This window comes from Odontesthes bonariensis, chromosome 11 (assembly GCF_027942865.1).
Source record: "Odontesthes bonariensis isolate fOdoBon6 chromosome 11, fOdoBon6.hap1, whole genome shotgun sequence".
Taxonomy (NCBI): Eukaryota; Metazoa; Chordata; class Actinopteri; order Atheriniformes; family Atherinopsidae; genus Odontesthes; species Odontesthes bonariensis.
Genome location: NC_134516.1, coordinates 30,336,808 through 30,355,706, shown reverse-complemented (window position 1 = coordinate 30,355,706; position 18,899 = coordinate 30,336,808). Strand labels below are relative to the sequence as shown.

At 42.0% G+C, this 18,899-nt stretch overlaps 9 non-coding genes across 9 annotated transcripts; all 9 read right to left on the bottom strand.

Annotated features, from left to right (window-relative positions):
* Window positions 1-3,739: 3,739 nt before the first annotated feature.
* On the bottom strand, window positions 3,740-3,821 carry trnas-aga (transfer RNA serine (anticodon AGA)). The gene has a single exon. It is a non-coding gene; the product is annotated as a tRNA-Ser (tRNA).
* Window positions 3,822-4,123: 302 nt separating this feature from the next.
* On the bottom strand, window positions 4,124-4,205 carry trnas-aga (transfer RNA serine (anticodon AGA)). Its single transcript has one exon. It is a non-coding gene; the product is annotated as a tRNA-Ser (tRNA).
* Window positions 4,206-5,259: 1,054 nt separating this feature from the next.
* On the bottom strand, window positions 5,260-5,341 carry trnas-aga (transfer RNA serine (anticodon AGA)). The gene has a single exon. It is a non-coding gene; the product is annotated as a tRNA-Ser (tRNA).
* Window positions 5,342-6,410: 1,069 nt separating this feature from the next.
* trnas-aga (transfer RNA serine (anticodon AGA)) lies at window positions 6,411-6,492 on the bottom strand. The gene has a single exon. It is a non-coding gene; the product is annotated as a tRNA-Ser (tRNA).
* Window positions 6,493-6,794: 302 nt separating this feature from the next.
* Window positions 6,795-6,876, bottom strand: trnas-aga (transfer RNA serine (anticodon AGA)). Its single transcript has one exon. It is a non-coding gene; the product is annotated as a tRNA-Ser (tRNA).
* Window positions 6,877-7,176: 300 nt separating this feature from the next.
* Window positions 7,177-7,258, bottom strand: trnas-cga (transfer RNA serine (anticodon CGA)). Its single transcript has one exon. It is a non-coding gene; the product is annotated as a tRNA-Ser (tRNA).
* A 624-nt stretch (window positions 7,259-7,882) lies between these two features.
* trnas-aga (transfer RNA serine (anticodon AGA)) lies at window positions 7,883-7,964 on the bottom strand. The gene has a single exon. It is a non-coding gene; the product is annotated as a tRNA-Ser (tRNA).
* Window positions 7,965-17,661: 9,697 nt separating this feature from the next.
* On the bottom strand, window positions 17,662-17,743 carry trnas-gcu (transfer RNA serine (anticodon GCU)). Its single transcript has one exon. It is a non-coding gene; the product is annotated as a tRNA-Ser (tRNA).
* Window positions 17,744-18,164: 421 nt separating this feature from the next.
* trnak-uuu (transfer RNA lysine (anticodon UUU)) lies at window positions 18,165-18,237 on the bottom strand. Its single transcript has one exon. It is a non-coding gene; the product is annotated as a tRNA-Lys (tRNA).
* Window positions 18,238-18,899: the final 662 nt, after the last annotated feature.

Here is an 18,899-nt window from a genome sequence, read left to right as displayed (position 1 = left end):
ATAATTGATTGATTGATTGATTGATTTGAACCCAGGATCTCCTGTTTACAAGACAGGCACTTTGACCAACTAAGCCACAGCACCTCATGGTTGAGAAAACTGATGAAAGAATAAAGAGCAGGAACTGGATTCACCTCAGGAAGTGGTTTATGTGGTTTTATTCCGAAATTCATGTAATCTCTGCATCCTCACTGACATAGAGGTTTGCACAAGGTGCAAGAATTTTACTCACCCGAAGGAGTGTACTTTTGAAGTAAGCTGTATATAGCATAGTCATAATTCTGGTAATCTCATGCAGGCACGTCACCAGACACTTTTTACCGGGGCACGTGCCTCTGTAAACATGCGTTGTGCCCCTGTAAAAATTCCCAATTGCATCCTTCAGACTACTAAGATGATATGTGCCAAGGAAGAATAACATAGGCACGATTTTCCCTATTTCAACCACGTAACCTACTTTAGCCAATGCTGCATAGGTCTACCAAAGAGTGAAGTGAGGAGGTTGTATTCGCAGGCATTGGGTGCGTCGCCTGTTCAGCGAATGGACCGCGTGTGACACATAGCGCGCAATTTGGAAGTTAAGATAATATAACTTCTCAGACCATATAAGGAACTCTTAATTTAAGATTTTGATTTTTTATTTAGCAATATTCCCTCTTGTAGAAGTATTTATTGACTGTGCCACAGTGAGATTAAAACATGTTCAGTTCCTGGACTGAAATATTGTTCATTATTTTGTATCTTTTGATCTGTTGAAAGTTGCAACACTGTGCATACTGTGTTTTTTAGTAATATTGCCTCTTGTAAAAGGCTGACTTGATTATGTTTGATGAGCTACAGAAGGAGGAATTGAAAAGCTAAATGGCTGAACTCAGGTGTTTTTATTTGCTTAGATAGCCTGTAGCTCTGTTACTATGGTCACCCCACAGAAGTGCAGGAGAGGATATTCTGCTTTGACTCATTTTGCTTGTTGTTTTTTAGCGTTTGTCTAAATGACTTTTTAAGTACGTGTTGTTTTTCAGGCGCTTTGTCTTTCAGGCTTTTAGAAACTACAGTGATGTCATGTCCTCTGATGTCATGTTTCCACTGTGATGTCATGCAAAACTGTGAAGTCATAATCAGTGATGACATCACTTCTTGTGATTTCAGAAGCAGTGGTGCTCTGTTCTCAGTCAGCAGTCATCACGTGTGCTGTTTTGCTCTCTTTTTCAGCTTTCTGATCTGAACTGTAAATAATATGCAACACATGTTCATAGAGCCGAGGCAATGGTGGCAAACATGGGTTGTATGAATGCTGTATGAGATGTAAATGAAAACAGAAGCAGAAGTCCTGGAAGTGTCTTTGAAGCTGTTTTGTATGTTGTCTACACTGACTGTGAAGCAAAAGTAACACAACAGCCACATCTGCAGCTTGTTCTCAGTGTTTACAGCACAATCATTCAGCTGCTTTCATGCATCAACATAATACAGTAATAACAGTGCAGTCATGCTGGTTTCTGTTAAGAGCTGCTTGCAAGCAGAATGGGATAATTTCTACGTGTCAGCATACAGTGTATAACATGGATTCCAGTAAGAATCTGCCTTTGAAAGACAGAATCAGCATGTAAATGATAAAGTGTCTTCCTGTGGATGTTCTCAGATATGTACAGTATGATCACTGTGATCCTTTCCCACATGTCCCACATGTATGTCTGATTGTGTTCCAAGTGAGGGTCAGACTGGAGAAAGTGTCATGAAGCTGCCACCCTTAAAAACCCTTAAACAGGCAACGTGCACCAGGAGATACGCACTCTTTAACATCCTGTAAGGGGTGTGCTGGGAGGTTTACGATAATCAAGTTGGCATTTATCAAAAGTCTTGTCCGGTATTAGCATCTAGATCACATGATTTGGTTCAGGCTATCTTTCATCGTTTCGTCAGCCTGATCAGAAAACAAAATTGCCGCCAGTGGTGGAGAACCTTCTTCCTTGGGGGTAAGTAATCATATATTTGTCTACTTATTTTAAATCAAACAACAATTTAAATTCCTAATATTAATTAGGACATTTGTCTAAACATTCTGATGTAGAAAAAATGTTTCAACTGTGTTTGTGGTGCTACTTAGCAGCTTTTCAAATGTATGTATCCCCTGAGATACGTTGCCAGATTAGGGGTAGAAATTTGGTCAATGTGCATTATTCAAAATTTTGTTTTGGTCTGGATGGGATTTTGGGAGATTGGGGAGCGATGACAGTTAAGGCGGGAATAGCTATATTGTTGATCGTGATAATGGTCTCCCTATTGGTGTGTTGCATTATACCCATTCTGAGAAGGTGTTTGCTGCAAGTGATGTTCAAACAAACAGTGGAAGAAACCAGGAGGCAGATGACCATGCGAGACCAGGTCTGAGGACCAACGCATGGGAGAGCTGGTCAACGAATGAAGATTATCAACGGACGGTTCACAAGATTCTTTCTTCGGGTGTGGAACCAAGTATAGCCTGACAGGGAGAAGAGATGCTGAAGATCTCTTTGATTGGGAGTGACGTATTGGCGACCTCTCCTCCCAGAGTTAGCTTAGCAGTTCCAGACCCAGCCGGACGGATGTTCGGTCAGAAGCAGACGACACCAGAGTACGGGAGATGGGACGGGACTGGAAGAGCTGCATTACATTGCATTTTATTACTATTGTTGTGTGATACTCAATAATTTTATGTATTGTACTTGGTACAAAACTGTGATTAATTCATTTGATGGCGGTGTATTCATTCTATGTGTATTATCAATCAGAACTGATCACTGATATGTCCATTGCCAGTTGTGTTAGTCAACTGTTCGGAGTGCGACCTTTGGTAAAGTGGTCGGTCGCCAAGTGGGGTGGGGCCGTAGGTGAATTTTCCCAAGATAAGAACATGAGTTACGAAAGTAGCGGCCAGTGGGTTTTTCGCTCCTATGCACTGCGAACAGTGGACAAGTGTGATGGCAATGTTAAAATTTGTATTGTTGTTGAATTAGGTATCGTTTAATTTCATCATTTAACGATTTAATGTGATTTGGGTACATATATATATTCCTTTTCATTTATTCGATATGTTCCCTTTGACTTAGAATGTAGAATTATTAGAATAATTTAGGACTTCAACTCCTGAGAAAGACCTAAGTTATGGCGATCAAGAAAAAGCTTTTTTTTTGTTTGTTAGAAATGGTCAGTCTTCGAAATTGGTCAGAGGAAGGAGTTGTGTCTTCAGAGATCAGTCTGTGCAATAATTCATGTGATAAACGACACGTCTGGCCTTTGTTTTATTTCATCAAATGGTGAAAGGAACTTATTTTTCTTTCCTGGTTAACTTTTCGCCACCCTGGGTATATAATGTTATCATTGTCGGCAGTACTCGAACCTGCGCAGGGAGACCCCAATGGATTTCTAATCCATCCCCTTAACCTCTCGGCCACGACAACGACATACATGAGTGTTCACCTTTGACATGCAAGTGTTACAAATCATCATTTTCACGAAGGACTTCAACTCCTGAGAAAGACCTAAGTTATGGCGATCAAGAAAAAGTTTTTTTTTTGTTTGTTAGAAATGGTCAGTCTTCGAAATGGGTCAGAGGAAGGAGTTGTGTCTTCAAAGATCAATCTGTGCAATAATTCATACGATCAACGACACGTCTGGCCTTTGTTTTGTTCATTTAAATGGTCCAAGGAACTTGTGCTTCTTTCCAGGTTAACTTTTAGAAACCCTGAGTCAATAATGTTATCGTTGTCGGCAGGATTCGAACCAACGCAGGGAGACCCCAATGGATTTCTAATCCATCGCCTTAACCTCTCGGCCACGACAACAACATACAGGAGTGTTCACCTTTGACATGCAACGGTTACAAATCATCATTTTCAGGAAGGTCTTGAACTCCTAAGACAGACCTAAGTTATGGCGATCAAGAAAAAGCTTTTTTTTTGTTTGTTAGAAATGGTCAGTCTTCGAAATGGGTTTGAGGAAGGAGTTGTGTCTTCAAAGATCAATCTGTGCAATAATTCATACGATCAACGACACGTCTGGCCTTTGTTTTGTTCATTTAAATGGTCCAAGGATCTTGTGCTTCTTTCCAGGTTAACTTTTAGCAACCCTGAGTCAATAATGTTATCGTTGTCGGCAGGATTCAAACCTACGCAGGGAGACCCCAATGGATTTCTAATCCATCGCCTTAACCTCTCGGCCACGACAACAACATACACGAGAGTTCACCTTTGACATGCAAGTGTTACAACTCATCATTTTCAGGAAGGTCTTCAACTCCTAAGACAGACCTAAGTTATGGCGATCAAGAAAAAGCTTTTTTTTTGTTTGTTAGAAATGGTCAGTCTTCGAAATCGGTCAGAGGAAGGAGTTGTGTCTTCAGAGATCAATCTGTGCAATAATTCATACGATCAAAGACATGTCTGGCCTTTGTTTTATTTCATCAAAAGGTGAAAGGAACTTGTGCTTCTTTCCTGGTTAACTTTTCGCAAACCTGAGTCAGTAAAGTTATCGTTGTAGGCAGGATTCGAACCTACGCTGGGAGACCCCATCGCCTTAACCTCTCGGCCACGACAACGACATACACGCTTGTTCACCTTTGACATGCAAGTGTTACAAATCATCATTTTCATGAAGGACTTCAACTCCTGAGAAAGACCTAAGTTATGACGATCAAGAAAAAGCTTTTTTTTTGTTTGTTAGAAATGGTCAGTCTTCGAAATGGGTCAGAGGAAGGAGTTGTGTCTTCAGAGATCAATCTATGCAATAATTCATACGATCAACGACACGTCTGGCTTTTGTTTTATTTCATCAAATGGTCAAAGGAACTTGTGCTTCTTTCCAGGTTAAATTTTCGCAACCCTGGGTCAATAATGTTATCGTTGTCGGCAGGACTCAAACGTGCGCGGGGAGACCCCAATGGATTTCTAATCCATCGCCTTAACCTCTCGGCCACGACAACGATATACACGCTTGTTCACCTTTGACATGCAAGTGTTACAAATCATCATTTTCATGAAGGACTTCAACTCCTGAGATAGACCTAAGTTATGGCGATCAAGAAAAAGCTTTTTTTTTGTTTGTTAGAAATGGTCAGTCTTCGAAATTGGTCAGAGGAAGGATCTGTCTCTTCAGAGATCAATCTGTGCAGAAGCTCATGTCATCAACGACACGTCTGGCCTTTGTTTTGTTTAATCAAATGGTCCAAGGAACTTGTGCTTCTTTCCAGGTTAACTTTTAGCAACCCTTAGTCAGTAAATTTATCGTTGTCGGCAGGATTCGAACCTACGCGGGGAGACCCCAATGGATTTCTAATCCATCGCCTTAACCTCTCGGCCACGACAACGACATACACGCTTGTTCACCTTTGACATGCAAGTGTTACAAATCATCATTTTCATGAAGGACTTCAACTCCTGAGAAAGACCTAAGTTATGGCGATCAAGAAAAATCTTTTTTTTTGTTTGTTAGAAATGGTCAGTCTTCGAAATGGGTCAGAGGAAGGAGTTGTGTCGTCAGAGATCAATATGTGCAATAATTCATGCGATCAACGACACGTCTGGCCTTTGTTTTATTTCATCAAATGGTCTAAGGAAATTGTGCTTCTTTCCAGGGTAACTTTTCGCAACCCTGGGTCAATAATGTTACCATTGTCGGCAAGACTCTAACCTGCGCAGGGAGACCCCAATGGATTTCTAATCCATCGCCTTAACCTCTCTGCCACGACAACGACATACACAATTGTTCATCTTTGACATGCAGCGGTTACAAATCATCATTTTCATGAAGTACTTCAACTCCTAAGACAGACCTAAGTTATGGCAATCAAGAAAAAGCTTTTTTTTGTTTGTTAGAAATGGTCAGTCTTCGAAATGGGTCAGAGGAAGGAGTCGTGTCTTCAAAGATCAATCTGTGCAATAATTCATACGATCAACGACACGTCTGGCCTTTGTTTTGTTCATTTAAATGGTCCAAGGAACTTGTGCTTCTTTCCAGGTTAACTTTTAGAAACCCTGAGTCAATAACGTTATCTTTATCGGCAGGATTCGAACGTGCGCGGGGAGACCCCAATGGATTTCTAATCCATCGCCTTAACCTCTCGGCCACGACAACGACATACACGCTTGTTCACCTTTGACATGCAAGTGTTACAAATCATCATTTTCATGAAGGACTTCAACTCCTGAGAAAGACCTAAGTTATGGCGATCAAGAAAAAGCTTTTTTTTTGTTTGTTAGAAATGGTCAGTCTTCGAAATGGGTCAGAGGAAGGAGTTGTGTCTTCAGAGATCAGTCTGTGCAATAATTCATGTGATCAACGACACGTCTGGCCTTTGTTTTATTTCATCAAAAGGTGAAAGGAACTTGTGCTTCTTTCCTGGTTAACTTTTCGCAACCCTGGGTCAATAATGTTATCGTTGTCGGCAGGACTCCAACCTGCGCGGGGAGACCCCAATGGATTTCTAATCCATCGCCTTAACCTCTCGGCCACGACAACGACATACATGCATGTTCACCTTTGACATGCAAGTGTTACAAATCATCATTTTCATGAAGGACTTCAACTGCTGAGACAGACCTAAGTTATGGCGATCAAGAAAATGCTTATTTTTTGTTTGTTAGAAATGGTCGGTCTTCGAAATGGGTCAGAGGAAGGAGTCGTGTCTTCAAAGATCAATCTGTGCAATAATTCATACGATCAACGACACGTCTGGCCTTTGTTTTGTTCATTTAAATGGTCCAAGGAACTTGTGCTTCTTTCCAGGTTAACTTTTTTTAACCCTGAGTCAATAAAGTTATCGTTGTCGGCAGGATTCGAACCTACGCGGGGAGACCCCAATGGATTTCTAATCCATCGCCTTAACCTCTCGGCCACGACAACTACATACATGCTTGTTCACCTTTGACATGCAAGTGTTACAAATCATCATTTTCATGAAGGACTTCAACTCCTAAGACAGACCTAAGTTATGGCGATCAAGAAAAAGCTTTTTTTTGTTTGTTAGAAATGGTCAGTCTTCGAAATGGGTCAGAGGAAGGAGCTGTCTCTTCAGAGATCAATCTGTGCAGAAGTTCATGTCATCAACGACACGTCTGGCCTTTGTTTTTTTAATCAAACGGTCCAAGGAACTTGTGCTTCTTTCCAGGTTAACTTTTAGAAACCCTGAGTCAATAATTTTATCGTTGTCGGCAGGATTCGAACCTACGCGGGCAGATCCCAATGGATTTCGAATCCATCGCCTTAACCTCTCGGCCACGACAACTTCAACTTCTAAGACAGACCTAAGTTATGGCGATCAAGAAAAAGCTTTTTTTTGTTTGTTAGAAATGGTCAGTCTTCGAAATGGGTCAGAGGAAGGATTTTTGTCTTCAGAGATCAGTCTGTGCAATAATTCATGTGAGCAACGACACATCTGGCCTTTGTTTTATTTCATCAAATGGTCCAAGGAACTTGTGCTTCTTTCCTGGTTAACTTTTCGCAACCCTGGGTCAATAATGTTATCGTTGTCGGATGGACTCGAACATGCGCGGGGAGACCACCATTGGATTTATAATCGATCGCCTTAACCTCTCGGCCACGACAACAACATACATTCTTGTTCACCTTTGACATGCAAGTGTTACAAATCATCATTTTCATGAAGGACTTCAACTCCTGAGACAGACCTAAGTTATGGCGATCAAGAAAAATCTTTTTTTTTGTTTGTTAGAAATGGTCAGTCTTCGAAATGGGTCAGAGGAAGGAGTCGTGTCTTCAAAGATCAATCTGTGCAATAATTCATACGATCAACGACACGTCTGGCCTTTGTTTTGTTCATTTAAATGGTCCAAGGAACTTGTGCTTCTTTCCAGGTTAACTTTTTTTAACCCTGAGTCAATAAAGTTATCGTTGTCGGCAGGATTCGAACCTACGCGGGGAGACCCCAATGGATTTCTAATCCATCGCCTTAACCTCTCGGCCACGACAACTACATACATGCTTGTTCACCTTTGACATGCAAGTGTTACAAATCATCATTTTCATGAAGGACTTCAACTCCTGAGAAAGACCTAAGTTATGGCGATCAAGAAAAATCTTTTTTTTTGTTTGTTAGAAATGGTCAGTCTTCGAAATGGGTCAGATGAAGGAGTTGTGTCTTCAGAGATCAGTCTGTGCAATAATTCATGTGATCAACGACACGTCTGGCCTTTGTTTTATTTCATCAAAAGGTGAAAGGAACTTGTGCTTCTTTCCTGGTTAACTTTTTGCAACCCTGGGTCAATAATGTTATCGTTGTCGGCAGGACTCCAACCTGCGCGGGGAGACCCCAATGGATTTCTAATCCATCGCCTTAACCTCTCGGCCAAAGATGGGGCAATAGGGACTGCTACAGAGGGGGGAAAAGAGGAAAAGGGGGGGGGGGGGGGGGGGGGAAGAGGGAGGAGAAAAGAGGAAAGGAAAAACAGATAATTATCACACTTCGACACCAATTAAACATGTTTCAACCACATTAGTGTCTTTGTGGTAATATCTTTCAATTTTTAATTAAACTGATTTATCCTTTACTTAATACTTTTTACATTTTAAATTTATGTTAAATTTAGCAGAGAATCACAATTATGACTATTTTGGTTGTTTTCTGTTTATACTATTACTATTGAGGTCCAACAGAATTTATATGATACAACACAAACAAATCATGATCAGTGAAATTTATTTAGTCTTACACAGCTGCATACACTGATCTGTAGTTTCTTCTGGACATGTGTAAAGGCTGACTAAAACAAAACAACTGGGAGAATATTCCAGATCAAACGTTTTTCTTCAGACTGATCACATCTACTACAAACCAGTGTTAAATCAAAACACAGTGTCAATCATATTCTTCAAAAAAGTTTTACATTAAAACAACAGAGTAACAAACAAACAAACTGTAACAAAGAAAATCATTTCTTTGCAAGAGATTCTCTCCATTCCAAAATGGTCTGTCCAGAGGCTGGACAATACCATTTCCCTTTAGTCTGTGTATGGCCAGTGCTTTTATTTTTGGCCTGACCACAAACTGAACATTGATAGTGGTAGTCCGGTTTCCACTGCCGCTTTTTGGGAGGTTCCCCTCTTGCCAAGCGTTCCTGCTCTTCTTGTTCTGCCCTATTCTGTCTCCACCTCCTGTAGCGATTCATGTTTGCTGAAAGCAGATCTGATGGTGATGCTGATGCTGCTGCAGCTGCTGGAGCTGATACATGAAGTGGTGGTGTATGGGGCTGATACCATGGAGCCAGAGGAGATGGCAGGGGTGGGAACTGTCCTTGTCTAAATGGGGGCAAGACTGGGGCTGATGGACTGTAGCAGAAACCCGAAGAAGTGGGCAGAGTTTGTGGCATCTGATTCTGCTCATAGTAGGACCAAGCAGGTGATGGTGGCTGCTGACTCTGTGCATACAAACAGCAGTCAGGAGCTGGGGCTTGAAAAAAGTGGCCTGACTGGTGTGAGGATGATGAAACAGTGTTAGAACAAGGAGGATAATGCTGTGCAGAGCCAGTTCTACCACCAACGTGTGAACGGATCAGTGCCTCGCCTTCTCTGTTTTCAGGTTCCTGAAACTCCATGCGTTTATGTCCATGTTCCACAGGAATGGAGGGAAGCTGTCTTGCTTCTGGCAGGAAAGATTCAGCCACAGAGACCTTCTGAGGAAGCTGCACACCTTGGAGTAGAGTGTCCCGGTCTGTTCTTTTCTGTCGCTCATGTAACCTGAAAAATAGTACAATAGAAACATTTTTACTTTTCAAAGTGAAGTGAAGTGTAAAGTGCAAAATCTAGTCAAAATAAAAAAGGCATCTTACCAAGCACACACAGTGGTGTTGTTGACGGTGACTAACAACAAGTTGGTCTGGTCTTGTATGGGCTGGGAGTCTTTAAGCAGCTGTTTGACATGGCAGTGAGTTTGCACGATTGACTGTGGAATGGGCAGAACTTTTCCCTTGCAGTCTTTTGGTCGGTTTCTCGCTTGTTGGTATTCTTTTAACAGCTTGAAGCAAATGCACTCAGAGATTCTGTTGGTGTCAGGTCTCTGGGCAGCCTGGCCATGGGTCATGAACAGTCTGTGTGAAAAACAGGTCATTAAAATTGCAGAAAAATGCAAGTTCCTTTAAACTAATTTGAATGGAGCAGCCATGAAATGCAATAGTATTAATTATTATTACTGTATTAATCTCCTAATCTTAAAACTTTAAAATGCTAAGACATAAAAATAGGAATTGCAAAACTTGACTTGGCTTTTACTAGTCAGTAGGCAAACAAATTATGCATTGTGTCAAATATCAGACAGGTTACCTTTCAGCTGCTTGCTGACCAGGTGCAGACCCACTGCGTTTCCGAGAAGCTCTCCATGGTCCTGGCAACGTGCTCTTCTTACTTTTTAGGGTGTATTTGGAGGGTTGCTTGTCCATGTCGTGTAAAGCAGAATACAGCTGCATAATTTCTTCTACCTCTGTGGTTGACAGCGCAGTTATTGTGCGATTGAGGTTCAAAAGATACTCTGCCAAGTTGTCAACAGCCTCCCATCCAGGAAAACCTCTGGAGTCACACCGGGTCTCCTTAAAGGAAAATTAATTTATATACAGATACACACACTAAATGTATAAAAATACTGAATTTTTAATGTTACCTGAAACAATTTCCTGGGACTGCTGAACAGTCATCTTCTGTGAATGCACCACTGGTATCGGACTGGATAATCCATATTTGTAGCAAAGAAAAAAAAGAGAAATATCTTGTTCAATAAAAATAAAGTAAATCAAAGCGTAACATCAAGTGCTGTCCGTGGTGTGCATGAATGAAGTATGCAGGTGTAGGTGCTGAGAATAGCAAGCAAGCCAACCAACACTAACCCAAATAATAAAAGTGGAAAAGAACCTGTAGATCAAGCTGAGCCAAAGCCTGATTTCAAAACAAGACTAACTACGTCCCCAAATTGTCCATATAACATAAACCAGCTACGAAACAAAGTGGTTCATACTCTAACCAAACACAATGGACCCATAGGGGTCTCACTATACCTGGGATGAACTGCTGCTTGGTCCACTAAAGGAGTTGTCATCAGTAAGCAGATCTCTGACTGGATCAACAGTGCGAGTGGGAGAAGCAGGGCTTGCATCGAGACTAGTTTCCTGAAAACATACAGAAAAGACAGTAAAGATTCCTTATATCCTTGGACTGCAAAAAAAACAAACCCTTTTCTCTGTATTCATGATATCCATTTCAGATGTTGGTCCCTGATGTCAAGGTCTTTCTAACATAAAAGATTGAAATATTTTTTTTTCATCATTCAAATGATCATCATAAACTGTTCACTGACAGTCATGATGACAGCCAACCATCAAAATCTGGTCAATTAGAACAAGGGGAAAGGCCCATATATAAGCACGCAACACGTGATGCTTATTGGTTCTGTTAATGAGACAAATTATTCACAATACATGCAAGTGAATATTTGTAATTAAAAATAAATCAAATCATTCTAATGAAATGATCACATTACCTGAGATGACATGGGAGATGACCCTTCCTGGAGAAAATGAATATTAGGGGCTGATATCTCCAACTGCTCATACTGCAGCACCCTGGAGGGGCTCTCCAAGACGATGTCAGTGACGTCACTGATGGTACCATCAGCACTGTCCTCCTCCTGAACATCGGCTTGCATCTCTGGCAAAACAACTCCCAGTTCGCTGTCCTGCTGGGGACCTAACAGGTCTCCCCTGTCTGACTGAGCAAGAAGATACTCCACAGCAATCCGCTCACCTACAAAGTCAATCATAAAGTACACTTACAACCATATTTTAAGTTTACAAATTTGCTGTACAAAAATTAGTATTTTTGTGGAATTTGTGAGGTAAAGGTCCAATACCAGTTGGACAGCCTGGGGGAATGAACTCTGGCAAGAGGGCATGACCCAGCACTCTGATGCTCAGGGTGTTGATGTTGGACATCAGACGAACATCGTAGAGTTTAGTGTGAGATCTGCGACTCGCATCTAAAGCTTCTTGGGCTCTTTTCATGTTCCATCTGGATCCACCCTCAAGCATATACATCTGAGTGTGCATGGCATTGCTTCTCCATCCTTAAAAAAAACCCAATGTGGCAAAGATTAGCTGCATTTATGAAATGACAAATATTCTTTGCATTTTCTTTTCAGAAATTATGCTGATTTAACAATTTTAGATGTACAGATAAAAATCTGGAAGGTGTGACAGCAATGAATGACATCAAATATAGCAATTTACTGTTTACCTGGGATGAAGGAGCACTGATGTCGATGAAAGCTTTCAACTGAAGACGACCCCCTGCCACATCTGAAGGTTTGAACTTCTTTGTCTCCCTTTTGTGTTGAGCCAAGCTTAGTATATAGTTCAACACCAGGTGGGTCTTGGATGCATGGTAGGTGCTTCTGCTGCACTTGCCACACACGAGTCATGCTCTCAGGGTTGATCAAGCGTAAACCTGTGGTGTCAGTCAGTTCCCACATGGACTTTAATAATCCCTGAATGAGTTTCCGGGTTTCTTCTACTCTTCTGGTTCTTCTTCTGCAATGTTTAGCAAGCTCACTGGAGCTAATGTTGGCCAAAACTTGTGCTTCTGTGGGAGGATGACCAGGATACTTTTTCCTCAGCTCTGAGCTCTTGGCTTCTTTAAGGTGGCTGACATCATCTTGATCCCATTCAAAAATGCAGGAAGACAACTTGGAGCAGAATGTGCCATAAAGAGGATGATGCTCTGTGGTGAGACCGGTTGGGAATCGTCTCATGTAGTGAAAGATGTCCAGTCTCACTGTAGTCTTCCACGGCCGAAACCACTCAAGCACTGGAGGTGCACCTGCTTAGACAAAAAATAAGCAAAATAAAACACAAATACATTCTACAGTATTTCTTTATTCCTTTTTCATGATGACTCAGGGCTGGTGGTATTAAAGTTGTGACATAAAACATAACTGTTGCCAGATTATAATACCTTGTTAAAAACGCATTTCTTTTAAATTAAAGTGCAACAAAGTCTGAAGATCACAAACCTGATGCACTACAGCAGTCTCTGTCAACATAAAGGATCTTTGGCTCTGGTTCTCCAGCATTCTGGTAGCGCAGGACAATCCCTTGGCACAGTTCCTCCAAACCTGCTCCCTCACCTGTGGTCAGCACACAGTTCAGAGCTTGGCCATGTTCGTTGGTGATGTTCGTCATCCACGTAGCCGTCTCAGAAATGCCACCAGCAAGCTTTTTAGTGATCTGTTTGGTGTAAAGAAAATCAAAAGCAAGAACATCAGAATGCAAATAATAATTAGAATTGACAAAATTTTAGAGGTGTTTTACTTTACCTTTTTGGTAGAGTCAAGCTTTAAAATCCTGCCGTATGTTGAGGTGATGACACCCTTCATCTCAGACAAGTGACTCAGTATTTCATTGGCATGCACAGTCTGAAACCACTGTGCAAGAGGAAGAGGGCAAAACCGTGGCGGATTCTGGTAGGCAACTTTATGGCTCCTGGCTAAGACACTCTTTTTTTTGTGACGCTCACAGTCAGACATATACTCAATGGTGCGCTTTGCCCACTCCTCACTGTGCAGCTCTTCCAACGCTTGCTGCACATAACTGGAGCTATTTCCAACAGTCCGCGGTTTCAGCAAAGTCACGCACCTTTTGTCCAGAGCCAGCTGTGTGGTGAGAGTAGCTGGAAACTTGTTTCTGTTGGCTGGATCTAATTGGCTTAAAACCTCGGTGCTCCACGGACAGACAGGAATCATGCATTTACTGCATCGTGGATAATCTCCTCCAATCAAATAGTACCTTGAATCCAGGTCAACGACTTCTCTGACCTTTGTGTAGATCCCAGAGTGGTGCATCTTGGTGTTGCACTGTTGACACTTCAGTGAAATACCCCACATCCGCATAGGTGCCCACAGAAACATCCGCTGCCTGAAGTAGACCAGGGGACCCGGAGGTGCAGTCACTACCTTTGGTGGACTGGGTGGATGAAACCAGTTTTGGGAGAACCGTTGTCTAAACTGGCCTGTGGGGTGGTAAAGGCACTGTGCAATCCACTCCTGGTCTGCCGGCTTGATGACCCGCAAAAACTGCTTGGGAAGAAAACTCACCCAATTCACCTCTGGAGGCCTAAGGTGGACAACAGGAGAAGAAGCAGCTGGAGGAATTGGCGGCAGGCGTTGCACTGGTGGAAGGCACTGCTGTGGCTGAAGTGGTGGTTGTTGGGGTGGTGTTGCTGGTTTCCCATGTTGTGGTGGTTTGAATGCTGGTAGTTGGTGTGGTTGAGATGCTGATGTTTGGTGTGGTGGGTCATGACCTTCTTCAATATGTTGAAGCAGCCCAACTGCACCCTTGACCTTTTTCCCACATTGCTCACAACATTGTTCTGCATGAAAGTCAGACAAGTGTTCATTAAAATGTTCCACGTTGATGTTTGCACTACATAATGCACACTGTATCTGCTCTGGGGTTTGACTGACTGAAGCCCTTTTTCCATCAGATTCTGTAGCGAATTAAAAGTTATATCGCATTACTTTGTTGCGATATAAGATGCGTTCGGTTGGTTTTCCATCAAACAGGACGATTCTAGCGAAATAAAATGACATCCCCGGAACGTGCTGATGCGCATTATTCTGACTCGACCAGATGATTTTCCATTACAAAAGTGGCGAATTGTAGCGAATTAGAATGCTCGGTAGCGGGAATTTAATTGCTCGCGCTGTTATTGTCAGCCTCCTGTTATAACAGTTGCTATAACTTTCAAGGCTACGTACCTTTTCACCACCGGCTTTCGTTTTATTTATTAGGCTAGTTACTTATTTAGAGTTATGGACCGTAGGATAGGACTAAACATGCTGCTAGTGCTATGTCAGCTTATAATAGCCGTCAGAAATTTAAGAAGGAGGATGAGAGCGAGGCGAGAATTAATTATGCTGCTTCAGGACCTCCCGAATTGTGTTTAAAAAAAGCAGAGTCTCTGCTCTCGACCAGTTGTTTCTTTTATCATCGGACATTGTTGTTACTAGTTGTTGCTGCTGTTTTGATACCGACAGGATAGGTGAAATGGGGCGGCTGAGCGGCTCAACAACAACAATTCGAATCCTTGCGCTTTACCAATACCATCTGCGCATGCGTGGCTTGTCTGAATCGCATTAACCTTTTCCATCACTTCTGTAGCGATACAACTTAGCCCTGAACCACCTATTTCGAGCGAATTGATTTAATGCGACAAAACAGGCGTTCTAGCGATTTAACGTTTTTCCATTACATGTATCACACTAACTTCTTGATGCGCATCAAATTAAAGCGAATCATGTCGTTGATGGAAAAAGGGCTTGAGATGCTTTGAGGTTGACAGCTTCCTGAACTTGAGCTCCTCTGTGCTGTGGGGTCAGCTGGAACTTTGCCTACAACTGAACTTGAACTGCTCTGTGCGGCTGGATCTGCTGCAGCTGCGGCTACACTTGAGCTCCTGTGCATGGTCGGGTTTACATTTGAACTGCTCTGTGCGGCTGGATCTGCGGCAGCTGCGGCTACACTTGAGCTCCTGTGCATGGTCTTGTTTACATTTGAACTGCTCTGTGCGGCTGGATCTGCTGCAGCTGCGGCTACACTTGAGCTCCTGTGCATGGTCGGGTTTACATTTGAACTGCTCTGTGCAGCTGGATCTGCTGGGGCCCTAGGTACACCTTGGCTGCTCTGGTTGGCCTGGAAATCTGACGCTGTCCCTGCACCTGACATGTTTTCGGATTGAACCCTTGTTGAACCTGCCTGCTCACCTGACTGTGGAAAAACAACATTGAATTTGTTGCTAAAGCTTGAAAAACTTTTGTAATAAAACATTAAATTCTTTCCAGTGTTTTAGAACAATCAATTTTAGAACAATTTCTAATTAGATTTTGTGTCTTATATTCAGAAAGGTAAAAATCTGTGAAACACTCACAACTTTAACAGTCACATATTGCAGTGTGAAACATAGCTTTTTTTTCCATCTATTGTAAATAAATAAAAAAATTTAACTCACCTTATGATAACCACAATTGCAGGAGATTTCTTTTCCAAATATGTCGGTTGTCCGGACTCTCTGGTTGAAGACAGGAGTCAGTAGACAAGCGCCTATCCGCTGAATGACAGCCCTCCATCTTCTGGTTCCAGGTCTCTTCCCAGTGGAAAACTTGAACTTTCCCTGAGCATACAGCTGCATAACACCAGCCCAATACGAATCGGGCTTCCCTGTCTTCGTCATCCCAAAAAACTAAAATTTTAGCCGAATGATAGTACAAAAAAACGCCAGGAAGGAGCGTTAAAATAAGACAATAACGCTTGAAAGGATATTTTAAACCAACAGAACGACGCACAGATACGGACAGAGTCAGGTTAAACTATATTAAACGGATTAAATAATCTATTCACCATACATACCAATTTTATCTCGATTTTAAACGGGAGTCAAAAGTTGGGAGACGGTAGCGGGAAACTTGTTTTTGTTTTTCCCATCGACCACCACTGCGCATGACTTACGTGATGACGAAACACGTCAAATGTTAGGACTTGTTAGGAGTTGTTAGGATTTGTTAGGACTGTTAGGAATTTGTTAGGAACTTGTTTGACGGCCAGTTGGCAGAGGGTACGGCCACCTCGTCCTCTCTCTTGTAAGTTTGACCATAAAAAATTCCGTCTTAAACTACAGCTGGTATAATTTTGATCTCAACATTGGAGCCTCATTAGATACAATGGCCTTGCCTGCAGAGGATATGAATTCATCCTCCTTTCACAAAAATAGAATCATTATTATCTAAATGTGGTACCATGTAGGGATGTTTGAGGTTGTTTGATTTAAAATTGGGCGAAACAAAAGCAATTGCACTTAGGATAAGTCAAATTTAAGGTTGGGGTTATTACAATCTCTTCAAATATGGAAGATAAACTATGTCAAATTATAAAGGGCTTGCTTTCCAGGCAAAATGTGGTGGGATTGATGTCCGCACTCCTCAGAAATCTTTTAGGTGCTCTTCTGGTGAGAGGCCTTAATGATCATCTTATAAAGGCAAACCAACTAATGTGCAAATTCAAATTTGTTTAAAATCGGAAAGAAAAAAGAATCTGCAAAACCATGAAACACTACGGATTTTCCATGTCTCACTGATCGATCGCAAGACTCTACTTGATACATTCAACCACTCAAAACCACACAAAAACACTGAGAAAAACCAACAAGCTTCAGTTGTGAGATCTATTCCTTTTGATGTATCAAGGAATGGATCGTTTGGTCAGAAAGGGTTCGTTAATTTGGAAGCACTAAGAATACATCAATCGAAGGGGAATTAGCTCAAATGGTAGAGCGCTCGCTTAGCGTGTGAGAGGTAGCGGGATCGACGCCCGCATTCTCCAGTTGTCTTTCCTTTGTCCACTGTGGAGGAAATGATTAACAGCTGGATGTGGCAAAGGTGGGTGCAAGCTGAAAGAAAGACAGCTCTTTCACATTAGCCTGAAGTCACACTCAAAATTCTTCATGATAGATTCAATTGCCCAAACGAACCTAGTGCAAGCAAATAAAAATATTGCGACAAAAGCATTGTTTGAAAAGCCTGCTTGTAAGAAGTGGAATGAGAAATATTAACAAACCAGAACAGAACTTGACATTCAAAGCCGACAAGAATGGGATTGGAACCCATGCGTGCAAAGCACAATGGATTAGCAGTCCATCGCCTTAACCACTCGGCCACCTCGTCCTCTCTCTTGTAAGTTTGACCATAAAAAATTCCGTCTTAATAGTATAATGGTATAATGGTATACTTATATATAATGGTATACTTAATGGTATAATTTTGATCTCAAAATTGGAGCCTCATTAGATACAATGGCCTTGCGTGTAGCTGTCTCTCTGTGTTTATTGGCATACAGCACGGTTAGTGAGATCCAGATCCATGTGGGCACTCAGGACGGATTTAAATAGCGACTCTATAACTTTATATATGTAAAACATATTAGCTTTTTAAAAATCTTTATTTTAAAGAAAACGAGAAAAACAAGAGTTTTTCTGGAAGAGATTTAAATAAGTTCTGAATGGTCAGGCTCTGTCAGAGGTGACAGTGTAGAAACAGAGTGCAGGCATAGAGGGAAGTACAGGTTAAGTGGGAGATCACATTTCTACACCTGAACAGGGACTTGAACCCTGGACCCTCAGATTAAAAGTCTGATGCTCTACCAACTGAGCTATCCAGGCCCTATGAGAGTGTGTCTGAGTGACAGCTGACATCTGAAACACTTCCTGAGTCCAAAGCTGTGACGCTGTTTTCTGAACAAACGCCTGGTTGATGTGAACTTGTGTTGCAGCCACTGAGCATAAAGAAGAAGGCCTTCATGGAGGGAAACAGGGAGTTAAGGAGGAGTGTGAAGAAAAAAGGAAGAGAGCAAGTCGGTGGGAAACTATCTGCAGCAGAACAGTGTGAGGGATGTGTGGTCAGGAATGGAAAAGCTCACAGGCTTTGGGATAATGTGGGATCAGACAGATGGAAGAGTTCAGACAAACTCAGCATGCTGCTGCCTCCTGCTACAGACCTCACATCCTCCATGTACCAACAGCTTCCCTGTCACACCTCAGCACATCTACATGAAACTATCACATCTATAGGAAAATAAACTATCGCCTCATCTGAATACAAACAAAAGAGATGATTGTGGATTTTAGGAGGAGCAGCAGTCAGCTGAACAGCGTCTCCATCCTCGGTGAAGAGGTGGTTGAGGATTACAGATACCTGAGGGTTCACCTGGACAGCAGACTGGACTGGAAATGCAACACTGAGGCTGTCTACAAGATGGGACATTCAGTAAACTATTCCTATAACTGTATATATGCTAACTGAGTTGGCATGGGTTGGTGCACTA